Source organism: Capricornis sumatraensis, chromosome 5 (assembly GCF_032405125.1).
Source record: "Capricornis sumatraensis isolate serow.1 chromosome 5, serow.2, whole genome shotgun sequence".
NCBI lineage: Eukaryota > Metazoa > Chordata > Mammalia > Artiodactyla > Bovidae > Capricornis > Capricornis sumatraensis.
Window position 1 is genome coordinate 69584376 of NC_091073.1, and position 15192 is coordinate 69599567.

Here is a 15192-nt window from a genome sequence, read left to right on the forward strand (position 1 = left end):
GGTAATCAGGGAGCAGTCATTAGGAGAAGTCAAGGGGACCCTAAGTCTCTATCCATGGGAGAGGTAACAAATTAGGCATCATATTTATTTCATATTTATGTGTCCTTTGAGATAGAATCTTTCACCTTAATTTAAGGAACAGAAGAAAATGGACATCAGCAGAATGTCAAACATTCTTATCCTTTCCTTGGAACAAATCAAAGTGTGGAATGGCTTTCCTTTAAAAATGAAAATTCCAAGCTCAGAACCTGATACTCTTCCTTAAAACAATTGAACCATCTTCCGATTTCACCTCAGTATCAAGATGAATCCCTTTGTCCACCCACATAAGTCAGTTGTCCTCCTGTCCCCTAATTGATGAGACCTCAGGGCTCTACTAACTCTCTTTTGGGAATCACATTCAAGAACATCTGCCAGTTAATCCTCAAGGTGCCCCTTAGGTTTATAGTTCTTCATTATTGATTTTAGCTGTTGCTGTTGTGCTAGGCACTCAGTTATGTTTGACTGTTTGCGACCCTATGAATTGTAGCCCGCCCTCTGTCCATGTAATTCTCTGGGCAAGAATACTGGAGTGGATTGCCATTCCCTTCTCCAGGGCATCTTCTGGACCCAGGGCTCAAACTCAGGTCTCCTGCATTGCAAGCAGACTCTTGACCATTTCAGCCACCTGGTTGGCTCTGATTTTAGCTGTATTGATTATTAAATCTAAAATAGACCAGACACATTCTGTGGAAATGAAGAACTCTGTGTGTATGGGTGAATTCATCAGAATTATTCAGAGAAATGGAACCAATAACACAGAAACACACAGAGAGATGTTTCGAGAAATTAGCTCATGCAACTGTGAGTTTTGCAAATTTGAAATCTGCAGGGTAGGCTGGAAGCCTGTGAATTCAGACAGGGTTTCTATTTTGCAATCTTGAAGCCAAATTTCTTCTTTGGGAAGCCTCTGTCTTTGTTTTCAGTGCCATCCACTGATTAGATGAGGCCCACCCAAATGCTTTACTCAAAGTCTGCACATTTAAATGTGAGTGGCATCTAAAAATTACCTCCTAGTGGATCTAGACTGGTGTTTGACCAAAAAACTTAACATGTTAGCCTATCCAAGTTGACACATAAGTCAAGCATCAGACCTGGTGTCTAAAAATGACTAAGGCCATTCATAACAGCCTAAAATTGGCCGTTTATTGTAATTCAACTGGTACCACCGGGAGATGAATAAAAGTGGGAGAAAAGACTCAGGATGGAGGAGCTTTCCCAGGCAGCTGTCTTAGGAAAACAAAATACCAGTGTTCCTCCTCCAGCAATCCCTGTCTGTGTCTCCTGGCCCCACATACTGAATGGGAACATCTGGGTAGGTGTGGAAACATCTGCATGGGTGTGTTCACTGCAAGGCAATCAATCTTTGGGTTGATGCACCCTTTTCATCAACATTTCCTCCTCCACTGGGGCAAGTCCTTTCTGGGTAACACTGCTTTATCTAATCCAGAGGAGGGTTGGAACTCTGGTGAAACAAACAATGCAAAATGGTCACTCACGGAAAGTAATGTCCTTAAATCCCCACCCCACCCTCACCCCACCTACCCTCTCCCTCAGCCAGAACATGGGTTAGATCAGCCTAGTGGCAAAGAGGTTAACTTGTTGGAAGGTTGACCGATGCCTGGAGTATTGTGAAAAAGGTACCCCTGGAAATATTCTGCCTGTTTATTGAAAAATGTAATTCCCTCTCCCCATCTCCCCCAAAATGTTGTGCTTGGTTGTACTAGGAGGTGATTTCTTTATTTAAAAATATTTATTTACTTATTTTTGGCTGTGCAGGTCTGTGGCTGTAAGGACTTTTCTCTAACTGTGGTGAGCAGGGACTACTCTACTTGTGGTGTGAGGTTTTCTCAGTGTAGTAGCTTCTCTTGCTGTGGAACACAAGCACTAGCGTGCACGGGCTTCAGTAGTGTGGCACGTGGCTCAGTAGTTGTGGTTCCCAGGCTCTAGAGCACAAGCTCAGTAGGTGTGGCACACGGAGTTATTTGCTCCACAGCACGTGGGATCCTCCTAGCCCAGGAATCAAACCCATGTCTCCTGTATTGGCAGGCAGATTCTTTACCACTGAGCCACCAGGGAAGCCCCTAGGAGGTGATTTCTAGCCAGTGATTGGATGGTGCTTCTGAGAAGAGCTAAAGGAACCCGCCCATTGGTCCTCAGGCCTCCTTTCCATCCTTAGGGTCCTACAGGTTCCAGTGAGCTTAGCTTGCGTGTTGTGGCTCCTGATGTCCTTAACTGCCCCCCTTAGGCACTGACTCCCTGTCCACCCCCAGCATGCAGTGAAACACAAACCACACGGCGTCGCCTTGTTCTGTAGTGCCATGCCCTGGCTGACGGTTGAGGGGATGGTGAAGGTCCACGTGCTGCGCATGGTCTGCAAGGCCCTCCGTGGTCTGCCTCCATGTTGCTTTTTCATCTTATTCTCCCTAATCTTCCGTTTTCTGGTCTAGTTAGATTTTCTGACCTGCCAGGAGATTTGGGGGTCTCCTTTATTAATGTTGCTTCCTCCTTCCCTCTGCAGTGTCGTTTTCTTTTTCTGTCCGTCCTTTGTGGGGTTTCTTTGCCTGGTGAAGGGGCCGAGAAGGAAGTAGAGTGAAGGGAACAGAGCTGGGATTAGAGAGCAGTGATCCTGAGTTGTTTTGATTGAGCTGAAAGAATGACGTGTGTGTGTGTGTGTGTGTGTGTGTGTGTTGAATGTGCACTTGTGCACACACACACGTGAGTTTGTGCAGCACAGTATCTGTTGGTGAACCACCTAACTGATGTAAACAAGGTCTCAGACACCAAGAGGAAAGTGATGGGAAAGAGAGGTGAACTAAGATTGAGTAAATGTCTCGGGAAACCAGAGGCTTTAAATGCATTATCTGAACTACTTGTCACATCAACCTGGAAAGGTGGTATAGCCCAGCTGTTTTTACAGATAAAGACACTGAAGCTAAGAGAGTTAGAGAAACTTGCCACATAGGCAAAGCTAGTAAATGACTGAGCGGTTAGTGATATCCCACAAGTCTGGTTCCAAAGCTCCTCATTGTACCACACACCCTCCCCAGATGTGCGTTTGTACTCTCAAGTTATGTTTGCATGCTCTCTATGCAGAAAGTCCTGAGGAGAATTTAAAATATGTTTCCCAAAGGTGACTCAATCAGAGAAACAGGCCTCATGTATCATCAGGGAAGCCCCATGGCTCAGTGGTAATCCGCCTGCACTGCAGGAGACTCGGGAGACACAGGTTCAGTCCCTGGGTTGGGAAGATCCCTTGGATCAGGTAATGGCAACCCACTCGGGTATTCTTGTCTAAAGAATCCCATGGACAGAGGAGCCTGGCGGGCTATAGTCCATGGGATTGCAAAGAGTCGAACACAACTCAGCAACTGGTGGGTTCTGGATTACATAGAGATGATCTCCTGAGATCCAAGCCCAAGCAACTTTCACTTGCCAGATCCTTTTTTCCTTACTGGACTGAGCATAACATGGACCTGGCCTCCTGTCAACAATCTGGGTGGGAATCATCTGGATGGTAGCCCTGTCTTTCTTCAACACTTTTGCTGTGAGCAGTTCTTCTCCAATGGAAACAGGGATGTCACCTACTGAGTGCTCTAGATTCAAAATCTTCCAGCATCTATGAGATTAAATTTACTACTATTGTTCAGTTTAAAAAGTATCCTGCAACAGGGAACATCTTCAAAACTACAAAACTTATCATATTCCTTTCTCTCACTGGTTGGGTCCTCACCAAGTGCCTACTCTGGGCAGCCTTGTGCTGTATCAGGACCTGAGTTTTTATGAAGTTTGTCATTTCTGGTAGAGCAAATCTTTTGAGACTGAACGAATAGAATCTGCTAAGCCCAAGGTAACCCCAGACAAGACCTGTCACTGTGTCATATTTCTAAGAAAGGCCCCCTGGAAACTTACTTGTACAGTGCAATGAAGACAGAAAATTCACTTTTGTCTTTCCTTCACATATGTTTTTATTTATGTACTTTTTTGGCTGTGCCAGGTCTTAGTTGCAGCATTGTGGAAACTTCAATCTTCCTTGCAGCACACGAACTTAGTTACCACATAGGATGTCTAGTTCCCTGATCAGGGATAAAACCTGGGCCCTCTGCATTGGGAGTGTGGCATTTTAGCCATCACAGTCAGCCACTGGAGCACCAGGGAAGTCCCCACATACGTTTTTTACATTTAATCCTCACCAAAGCCTAACAAATTCTGCATTCATCTTCTTTTTTTTTTTTTTTTTAACCAGTGAAGAAGCAAGACACCCAAGGAAGTAAAGACTCAAGTCTAAGGTCAAATGTCAAGGCAGTGATGTGGTGCCTGACACTGAGCTAAGTCCACCTGATCACAGGCACAAACCACAGGCTCTGGACGGGAAAGATTTATCCCCCTAGGAGATGAATAGTCTTTTACTTCCATTCCTCTTTGTTTACATTTAGGTGTCCTTAGATCTAGATACCTAAGTATTAAATGAACAAATAAAGTCCACTGAACTCAAGGTAACTCCACACTCCCAGTTCAGGGGCCCGGGTTTGATCTCTGGCCTGGGAGCTAGGTATCCCATGCTGCAACTAAGAGTTCATGTGCTACAATGAAGACTGAAGATTTCACAGCGTTGCAGCTAAGACCTGGCACAGCCAAATAAACAAATTAAAGAAATCAATACTGACACCTAGTATTTCAAATGTTAAATTGGAATACTCTCTATTTTTCATTCTTTTTCAGAGCATGGAAAATTCTTTTCCAAATTTTACCTTCTCTGTGAAATCTAAGATGCTCCTGGCAGCACTTAGCACCCCCTGCCCCCAACTCTTCTGGGCTCTGGGACTGACATTTATTTAGCACTGAACTTAGTAGGTCAATAGTACGCAGTATTATCATACAGTATTATGTATGGTACTTGGGGGTGGTTCCCTCCCAGATGGTGTAAGCTCAGGGAAGCCTGAGACTGTGTCTGATTCTATCTCTCAAACTCCAGAGCTCAGAAAACAATGGATGGTTCACAAACATCTGAATTAATATAAATTACTGCAGGGGTCCAGCCCCAGTGGATCCAGGGAATTCGAAGGTGGGGACGGCATCGGCGTCTTTGGAAAAATACATATTTAATTACAGATATAGAGAGAGATTAGAAACAGATAGTGTAGTAGGAGATAGTGTAGTGGAGAAAAGGAGGCTGAATCCAGATGGGAATTCAGCCAGAGAAACGGGAGTAAGAAGGAAGTGACATGGGGGAATCAGTCTTTCCGGAAACTGGTCCATTTTCTTTATTTTTAGGTTTGCTTATATACCTTTTGTTACACATAGGGATGAATACAGAGTCACAGGGGGGGGTCAGCAGTCCTGACCTTTATCAAAATCAGGTGCTTCACATAAAAAGGTCTTAGGGATTTTATGATCCTTTCTTTCTGATAACCAAAAAACGTATTTTTTCCAAGGGTGTTTTTTCTTAAAACAGGCACCACCCTCCAAATAAAGTTACATTTCTATAGGGTGAGGGTGTAGTGAGTTACAATCAAAAAAGGAATTTATTTAACCCAAGGTTAACATGATTAATCTTAAAGGTTAATACTTATTTCTCCTATATGCTTAAAGGTTAATGCTTATTTCTCCTATATGTTAGTTATATTCGTTATAAGGGTAGGGAATATGGAGATTTAGCAGCAAACATCAGCCCAACAAGTGAAAATCCTTTCACCAATGTTCCCCTTAAGATCTATTTAGTCTTAAGATGGTGATAAAGTTACATTTTTACATAACAAGGACACAGTGATTTATAACAAAGCACAGTGATCTATTACAAAAGGGAAAATCCATTAACTCAAAAAGTCTAGTATTGCTAACATCAAAAACTACTATATTTCCTTTTCTATAGTCCAAATATATTGACTAATATATTCCCAGGTGCCTAAGGATATGGAGGCCTGGCAGCAATCATTGACTCAAGAAGAAGAAAAAGCCCTATGCTAATTAAGACTCTCAAAATACTCCAAAACTCTCTGTGCTGTTTATGGTTGAGAGGTAGTAAACAATCATGTGGCAGGAGTATGGATAATCCTGTCACACAAGCTAGTCTGTCAGCAGAGAGGTTTGACCTGAGACATCCTTGTCCCACCCAGAGCAGGGAATTAGCAGCAATTATTGACACAACAAATGAAAAACCCTTCACCAATATAATTCCTAACCAACCCACTATACTAATAATTTCTCACTCCCCAAAAGAATTTGCCTTTAGTAAGTCTAAAACATCTCGTGCCTCTCAGATTGGGAGGCTATAAACAATCACATGTGGCTGTACGAACCTATACAGGTGGGCTAGATAAACTTCAGAGGAGTCTGTCAGCTGAAACACTCTTGTCACGCCCAAGAATTTTTATTGCCTTGGAGCTGCACATTTACTCCTTCTCCGAGAGAAACGGTTATGGGGGAGAGCCCCCCGTAAAGTCAGAGGTGTAGGTGAGAGCATAAAACAGACTCTGGTTTTGGGGTTAGACGCTCGGGAACAGGGGGTTTCCTGAGGCTTGATCACGCCTTTGCGTATGCCAAGCCTCCTTCCTCATGACCTTTGCCATGGGCGGAGTTCCTCACGCTGGCTCCTGGCAAATTACCAAGCACCAGAACAGAAAATTGACAAGGATTGTGAAATAACTGCCAAAATAACACTGTAAAAAACCAGAACCAGACAAAAGCAATGCCGTGTCTCTTTATTTGGTTGGCCTAGGATGACCCTTATTAGCAAATGGGAGAAACAGGTTGGTGGCCCCACGTGTCTTAGGAGATCTTCACCCAACAGAGAAGTGCTGGCTCATTTCCTTTCCCAGAGGACAGGTGGCAGCTCCAGGCTCTCCTGGGCCACTGGCTGTAGGATTAGTGCCAAAAATTTTTGTCCACTGTGGCCTGAGAGCCTGAGTACAAGACCATTCCAGAGAACATCAGCCTGACTGAGGACTTGACCCCTGTGATGGTCTCTACAATTTCAGCGGTTATGAACCAGGCAAAGTGGACAGGACCTGAAATGTTAAACTGATTGATTGTATGTGCTCAGTGTGTGTGTGCTGAGCTGTGCTCAGTTGAGTCTGACTCTTTGTGACCCCATGGACTACAGCCTACCAGGCTCTTCTGTCCATGGAATTTTCCAGGCAAGAATACTGGAGTGGTCATCATTTCCTTCTCTGGGGGATCTTCCCAACCCAGGGATTGAACCCATGTCTCTTGAGCCTCCTGCATTGGCCAGGGGCTTCTTTACTACTTCACCATGTGGGAAGTGATTGGTTATATACACATCTCTGGTTGTAATCTCATAAAAGTGTTTTTACAGCCTTCACTTACAAGAAACATAGGTCTTGAATCTGTTTGCATTTGGACAAGTCACTTTCTGTCTCTGTCCCTCAGTTTCCTTCTCCGTAAAATCAAGAGACAGATAAAATGCATCAAAGACCTTAAAACACATGCATGCTATTTGTCTCAGAAATTCTACTTCTATGCCTCTTACCTGAGGAAATGACCAGAAATATTTTTGTAACAAAGTGCACATCACAGTATTATGTATATTATGGAGAAACTGAAAAATAGCTAAGGTCCATTATTAGGGTCAAATGAATCACGATGCATTCATTGAATGGAATATGTGCAGCTATTTAAAAGGAGAGGTGAAAGGCATGTGTGATAGAATAACTGAATGCTCATAATATAGCTTATCAATGCCTTCCAGCAAAAGACCAACAGAAACACACTTGTAGATGGACAAGTCAGGCTTATCAGTCATCGGGGTGAAAGGGCACACCCACAGGTAACTGCCGGGCATCTCAGCACCAATATCAGGGGCTGCTTTCTATTTGTTTCTCAATTGCTGATTCTAAAAGCATAATATAAAATATAATACAAGGAGTCTTATTTTTAACTTTGTGAAAGCCATGTGAAACATTCACCATGTGGGTACTATCATCAAATTAATGAAGTGGGAATAAACATAATTTGTTTTCCCCCCTCACTTTTCAGGATTTCTCTTTTTCTCTCTCACATAAATCAGAGGTTGCTTCTATAAGAAAGATTTTGCCCTGCAATAGGAAGTTTGATATATTATACACTCAGTAAAAACAGATAAAAGGAAAATATTGACCTTGATGATCTTCAGTCTTATTAAACTTTTATTTTGAGATCACTGTGAATTCACGTGAAGTTGTAAGAAGTGATACGGGAGAGATCTCACATACCCTTTACCCAGTTTCCCCCAGTAGGTAACATTTTGCATAACTATAGTATATTATCGTGCCAGGAAATGGAAGCAATCCAGTCCCTTTTGACACAGAGAAGTGGGACATAGATAAGTTAGAGTGCATTGGATAGCAGAGGCAGGAGAAATTATAAGTCATTTCTCTCTGTAGCCCTTGGGTTCAGGTGGTTCACTAAAACAGTTACACTTGGAAAATTAAAAAGCAGTAAAATGGTGATTCAGCAGGGACACTGGCCTCTTCCTCTAAACCTGATGCTAAAGAGGCCACAGAATGAAGAAAAAGGTAGAAGAATCTGAGAAAGCAATGCAAACATGGTGAGAACCCCTGCGAGAGACAGGTGATAGGTACCGGGTTGGTGCATAGATCTGTGTCTATGTATTTGGAGGTTGGGAATGGATGGGAGCAGCTAGAGAGACCAGGATGCTGTGGATGAGAATAAGCTAGAGAAAAGCCTCTATGTTGCATCTCTTTTTCTCCTGCCCTCCCACCCCATTATCCTGTATAAATTCTTACTCCATCACCACTTTGTGGCAGCCAAAAATCTGATGGGGAGGAAAAACAGAGCTCTGTGATCAGGCCTGGCCAAGACAAGGTACAGGAAACAACAGGTACAGACAGACCTGCCACCCCCGCTAGTCCTCCTTTCCCAGGTGTGCCCACTGGTCCCCAGACTGGCTCATTACAAGCTACTGTGTGCTTGACTTTTTGGTTAAATATTTTGTGTTGAGATTTATATGTATACACTCATGTGCACATACAAGCATTCTTGTAGGATTCTTTAAACCTCTTGGGATAGACCAAGAATACTCTTTTCTCTCTAAAATTAGTACCTATGCCTGATAGAATTTTTTTTTTTTTTCTGGAGAGGCAGGGTTTGGTAAAGTTAAGCATCGATTCTCTGTAATTCCACTACATCTGAAGCAATGCTTTAAAGTAATAAAAAGGATAAATATTTGTACTGTTGGCAAATGAACATTGCTCTGTCACCAAATACCCGAATGGAGGGAAAAAAAAATTAAAACTTCCTCTCTGCTTTGGGTCGTTAGAGCAAAGCTCTAGGAGGGGATTTATAACTACACAGTTACAAATTATGAATGTGCATTTGTTCAAGAACGGCACCCTGTTGATTTGCTATTTAGTTTTTTTATTGCTGGCTTTTTGCTTTGCTCTATAGGAGAGCGACTGCAGATTTGGCCGCTGCTCAGACTGAGGAGTCGCCAGGGACATTGTTCCTATTCAGAAATGCATGGGGTATATCAAAGACGGAGCTTGCAAACTTGTATATTAAAACCCATACATTACCAGCACAATGAAAACCCTCATCCCACTCCATGTGGGAGGCCTGGGGCTGAGTGTGAATAGAGGGCTTTCACACTGGAGGCAGCTGAAGGAATGCTCGGCCTCCCTAATTATCTAGTTACAGGGCTTCTGACCCTGCTTGGCAAATTCCTATGAGTTCCTTAAAGACCACCAAGGGAAGTGATGGGGAAGAGGAAGGAAGGAGGGAAGAAACGTGGGGCTTCCCTCTAATACGCTACTCCCACTTAGTGCCTCACATTCTACGTGTTCTATATACTGGCCTTCTCAATATGATTTCCCTTCAACAAAAGCATCCCCCTAGTTGGCACAATGGATAAAAATCTGCCTTGCGATGCAGGTTACACAGATTCGATCCCTGGTCTGGGAAGATTCCACATGGTGTGGAGCAACTAAGCCCGTGGCCGCAACTGCTGAGCCCAGGTGCTGCAACTACTGAAGCCTGCACATTCTAAAATCTCGTTCCTGCAAGCAGAGAAGCCACAGCAATGAGAAGCCCATACCCCACAACGAAGAGTAGCCCCCACTTGCTTCAACTGGAGAAAGCCCACGCAAAGCAACAAAGATCCAGCACAACCAAGAAACTAAATACACAAAATTTAAAAAAGAAAAAAAAAATCATCCCCCAAACACTGGATAATTGAAGCATGACACTTTTCTTTTTAAAAAAATTTTATTTGTTTTTATTTATTTATCTTAATTGGAGGCTAATTACTTGACAATATTCTGGTGTTTTTTGCCATACATTGACATGAATCAGCCATGGGTGTACATTTGTTCCCCATCCTGAACCTCCCTCCCACCTCCCTCCCCATCCCATCCCTCAGGGTCATCCCAGTGCACCAGCCCTGAGCACCCTGTCTCATGCCTCAAACCTGGACTGGCGATCTGTTTCACATAGGATAATATACGTTTCAATGCTATTCTCTTAGATCATCCCACCTTCACCTTCTCCCACAAAGTCCAAAAGTCTGTTCTATACATCTGTGTCTCTTTTGCTGTCTCATATATAGGGTCATCGTTACCATCTTTCTAAATTCCACATATATGCGTTAGTACACTGTATTGGTGTTTTTCTTTCTGACTTACTTCACTCTGTATAACAGGCTCCAGTTTCATCCACCTCATTAGAACAGATTCAAATGCATTCTTTTTGATGGCTGAGTAATATTCCATTGTGTATGTGTACCACAGCTTTCTTATCCATTCGTCTGCTGATGGACATCTAGGTTGCTTCCATATCCTGGCTAATATAAACAGTGCTGTGATGAACATTGCGGTACATGTGTTCCCTTTCAATTCTGGTTTCCTTGGTGTGTATGCCCAGCAGTGGGATTGCTGGGTCATATGGCAGTTCTATTTCCAGTTTTTTAAGGAATCTCCACACTGTTCTCCATAGTGGCTGAACTAGTTTGCATTCCCACCAACAGTGTAAGAGGGTTCCTTTTTCTCTGCACCCTCTCCAGCATTTATTGCTTGTAGACTTTTGGGTCGCAGCCATTCTGACTGGCGTGAGATGGTACCTCATTGTGGTCTTGATTTGCATTTCTCTGATAATGAGTGATGTTGAGCATCTTTTCATGTGTTTGTTAGCCATCCGTATGTCTTCTTTGGAGAAATGTCTGTTTAGTTCTTTGGCCTATTTTTTTTATTGGGTCACTTATTTTTCTGGAATTGGGCTGCAGGAGTTGCTTGTATATTTTTGAGATTAATTCTTTGTCATTTGGGAAGCATGCCACTTTTCTATGGGGTTAAGGGGCTTAGGGAAAGCAGGATAGGCCATGGTACTTGTTTTCTTTCTGAGCAGATGCCTTAGAGCAATGGCTGTTGGCTGGTATGCCTCAAGCCCTTCCTATGTGTGATGGTTTGTTTCAGTGAATGTGAGATTCATTCTTGTTCCAACTACTGTCTGTCAAACAGAGCACAGAGCCGCATGCTCATGCAGTGGGATAGGGAGGGAGAGCAACATGTGACTGGGGAGAGGATGGAGGAAACAGATCAAGGAAAAGTCTGCGTTTCCTGGCACATGTGAGACTCTGGCATCAAGAAACTATAATAGTGCTGACCAGGGGAGGAAGAGTTGTGCCAGTCACTCAGCATTGAAGGACAACCTTGTCAGCATGAGAACTGCGGGAAGTCTTGCTTTTTGAACTTCCTGAAATAGGTATTCTTGTGTTATTAATGTTCATCTTTTAATTCCAGCAATCAGTTTTAACTTTCAAGACTCTCACTAGCATGTATCCTCTTGAGTGCTGGGGGTAGCTGGGAGCTGCAAAATGTTCAGGGGGAAGGGAATGCCAGGCTGCCAGAAGGAAGCCTTTCTGGTAAGATGTTAGAGAAATCGCAGAATAGAGGACTCAGATATTTAAGATTCCAGAAGCTACATCTAACACTGGGCTCAGCCTCTCCCCCACTCCACATCCTCCCCACCTCATAACCTGGTTTCACACACCTTTCCAACTACTGTCTCCTAATCTGACTTTGTGTACATCATTACTGCGGTTCAGCAGCCCCAGGCTGATAATTGAAGATCAGTTTGGTATAAAAACTCTGGTTATAGAACCTCAGGAAGGGCACAATCTTGACTCTACTTACACCAGAGAGCATTTCAGACACTTTCCTTCTAAGGTGATCCCAGGACCCATGACAAGCCCGTAGGAGCTACCCTGGGTGCCTGGCAGCTAGGAGCTGCAGGAGGTTGTACACAGCAGTCATTCTTCCATACCCAACTGCCAGGACCACAGCACACATGAGTACAGAAGCCTGAATTCCCATGCTGGCTCCTCCTCTATGTCAATTTCCTTGGTTATTTAGTTTTCTTATAATTGCTTTGAGGATCAAATGGGATGATAGGGGAAAATGATTGAACACATACAAGGGCACAGAGAACACTCTTCTTTTCATGAAGGACATTATTTAAGTAATGACTAAATAATACATTTTACATATAGTTTATATATGATTTGATGGATAAATACTGTTTTTCTGAAGTTCTAATACTTAATTGCAAGGACATGAAGATTTATGGTTCACTGTTTTTCATTCAACTCTCAAAGCTCACATTTGGCACCAGATTGGAAGAGTGATATTGGCTTGGTTGAGCCCAATTATCTTCCATTTTTTGTTTCTTCTCAACAAGTCTCCTGAAAGATGAGGAATCTTGTCTTGGAAGAAGGACATGCTACTGCAAGTTAGGAAATACCTATCCTTCTCTTATTAAGAAAGGCAAGTTGATATCTTGGATTCTTCAATGGCAGAACTCATTTCAAATACTACATTATTTCCCCTATGAATACAGATATCTGTGGAGAGTCTCCTGCCTTGAGTTTTGGGGTCAGGGATTATGGTCCTTACCATGTTCTGAACTGCTACAGAGGTGATACTTTCAAACCAATTCAAAGGCAAGCTGTGTTCAGGAGGAGGAGATTTTTAGTCCATTTGTTTCCTGTGCATTCATTCACTGCCTTCGGGAGTTTGCTGAGTAACTCACACTTAGAAGCTACAAGTTTCAAGGGAGCTTCATTCACACTAGATGACAGAGGGTCTACACCTCCATCCTGTAGCTAGGGAAAGTAATTGCTCCATCAACCTACTCTCACGGCCACATGCCATCTCAGTCTATCCTTGTTTTAAGAAAACAGTATGGACAACACAGGCTAGGGAGGGAAAATTCATTTAAGGGTGTTTAAAAGGAAACTGCTTGAGTCCTTTATGGTCCTATCCACATCTTGTCAGCATCCGCCTCTGCCTTTCCAGGTGATAATTAAGCATTCAGTTCAGTCGCTCAGTCTTGTCCAGCTCTTTCTGACCCCATGAATCGCAGCACGCCAGGCCTCCCTGTCCATTACCATCTCCCAGGGTTCACTCAGACTCACGTCCATCGAGTCCATGATGCCATCCAGCCATCTCATCCTTGGTCGTCCCCTTCTCCTCCTGCCCCCAATCTCTCCCAGCATCAGAGTCTTTTCCAATGAGTCAACTCTTCGCATGAGGTGTCCAAAGTACTAGAGCTTCAGCTTTAGCATCATTCTTTCCAAAGAAAGCCCAGGGTTGATCTCCTTCAGGATGGATTGGTTGGATCTCCTTGCAGTCCAAGGGACCCTCAAGAGTCTTCTCCAACACCACAGTTCAAACACATCAATTCTTTGGCGCTCAGCTCTCTTCACAGACCAACACTCACATCCATACATGACCACAGATAAAACCATAGCGTTGACTAAACGGACCTTAGTTGGTAAAGTAATGTCTCTGCTTTTGAATATACTATCTAGGTTGGTCACAACTTTTCTTCCAAGAAGTAAGCGTCTATGTGAACTCATCACAGACTCGATGGACATGAGTTAGAGCAAGCTCAGGAGTTGGTGATGGACAGGGTAGCCTGGCATGCTGCAACCCATGGGGTCGCAAAGAGTCGGACACGACTGAGCGACTGAACTGAACTGTGTGAACTCAGAAAACAGCTTTTAAAGAGGATCTGGATTTAGATGAAGACACCAGTGCTGTGTGGGTTTTGTGAAAGACAGCTGAGAGTTTCCTGTCTAGTCCCTCCTCCTCCCAGGCAGCCTGGGCTTTGGATAGGTGCCTTCAGAGTGAACAAAGGCCAACTGATTTACCAGTTCTGTTGGGATTGCCTTTAATTTGGGCCTTCTTTCTGAATAGGCTACCATGTAATGCTCCTGTTTTCTTAATATGACAATTATTTAGCTGGAGGGAAGTTATTCAAAATGTATTGAAAACTACTTTAATCCAAATGTAACTGTAATCATTAAACTTCTAATTCACCTGCTCAGAAAAGGGCCACATGCATCAAGGGAAGTGAGGGAGACTTGGTTTCAATCCAAATTGCCCAGTGACATCCAGGGTTGCTGAGATGTTCTGACTAGCATTGTCCCTCACCATTTCTGTGAGTGCTTCTTTGAGGCTGGGAGTATTACAAAGACCATCTTCCTGGAAAGAGAAGGACTAGTCTTTCAGTTAAGCAGACAGGATTCCCTCTTGCAGTACTTCTTCAGAGGCTGTGATTAAATTTCACAATTAAGTCCAGTGACTTAATAACCAGGCAATGGGGATTTGGCAATAGAAAAGGCACAGTCCATATTCTGAATACATCTTAAAAGTATCCTGTTACAGATGAATAGAGCTTACTATACCCTTTGCCATATGTTGTTATTAATACCTCATGTAATTCTCAGACTGTGAGGGTAAAGTGAGGATTATTCCTTCATTTTCATGATAAAGAAACAGACTCAGAGAATTCTAAGGTCTTGTTCAATGTTGCACATTCAGGGCAAGAACTCAAGGCCTTTGTCTCTACAACTGCCAGTCTACTTTCCACCCCATTCCAGGAAGTCAGAAAGGAGGAGGGCTTTTCTGAGCACCTGCGAGTTTACTGAGCACACCCTGTGGGCATGGCTTCAGGTATGCCAGGCGTGTACAGAGAAGCTGATAGGATGATATTCATCTGTGTTTTCTTTCTAAGAATCCCTTGGTGCTGATGTAACCCTGTTTATCTAATACCTGTAATTGCATGTTGCTTTTGAGAGATATGGTGGCTTGTTTCACCACTTATGCTTCAGCTGTCATCCTGGCCACAGTTTTATTCTGC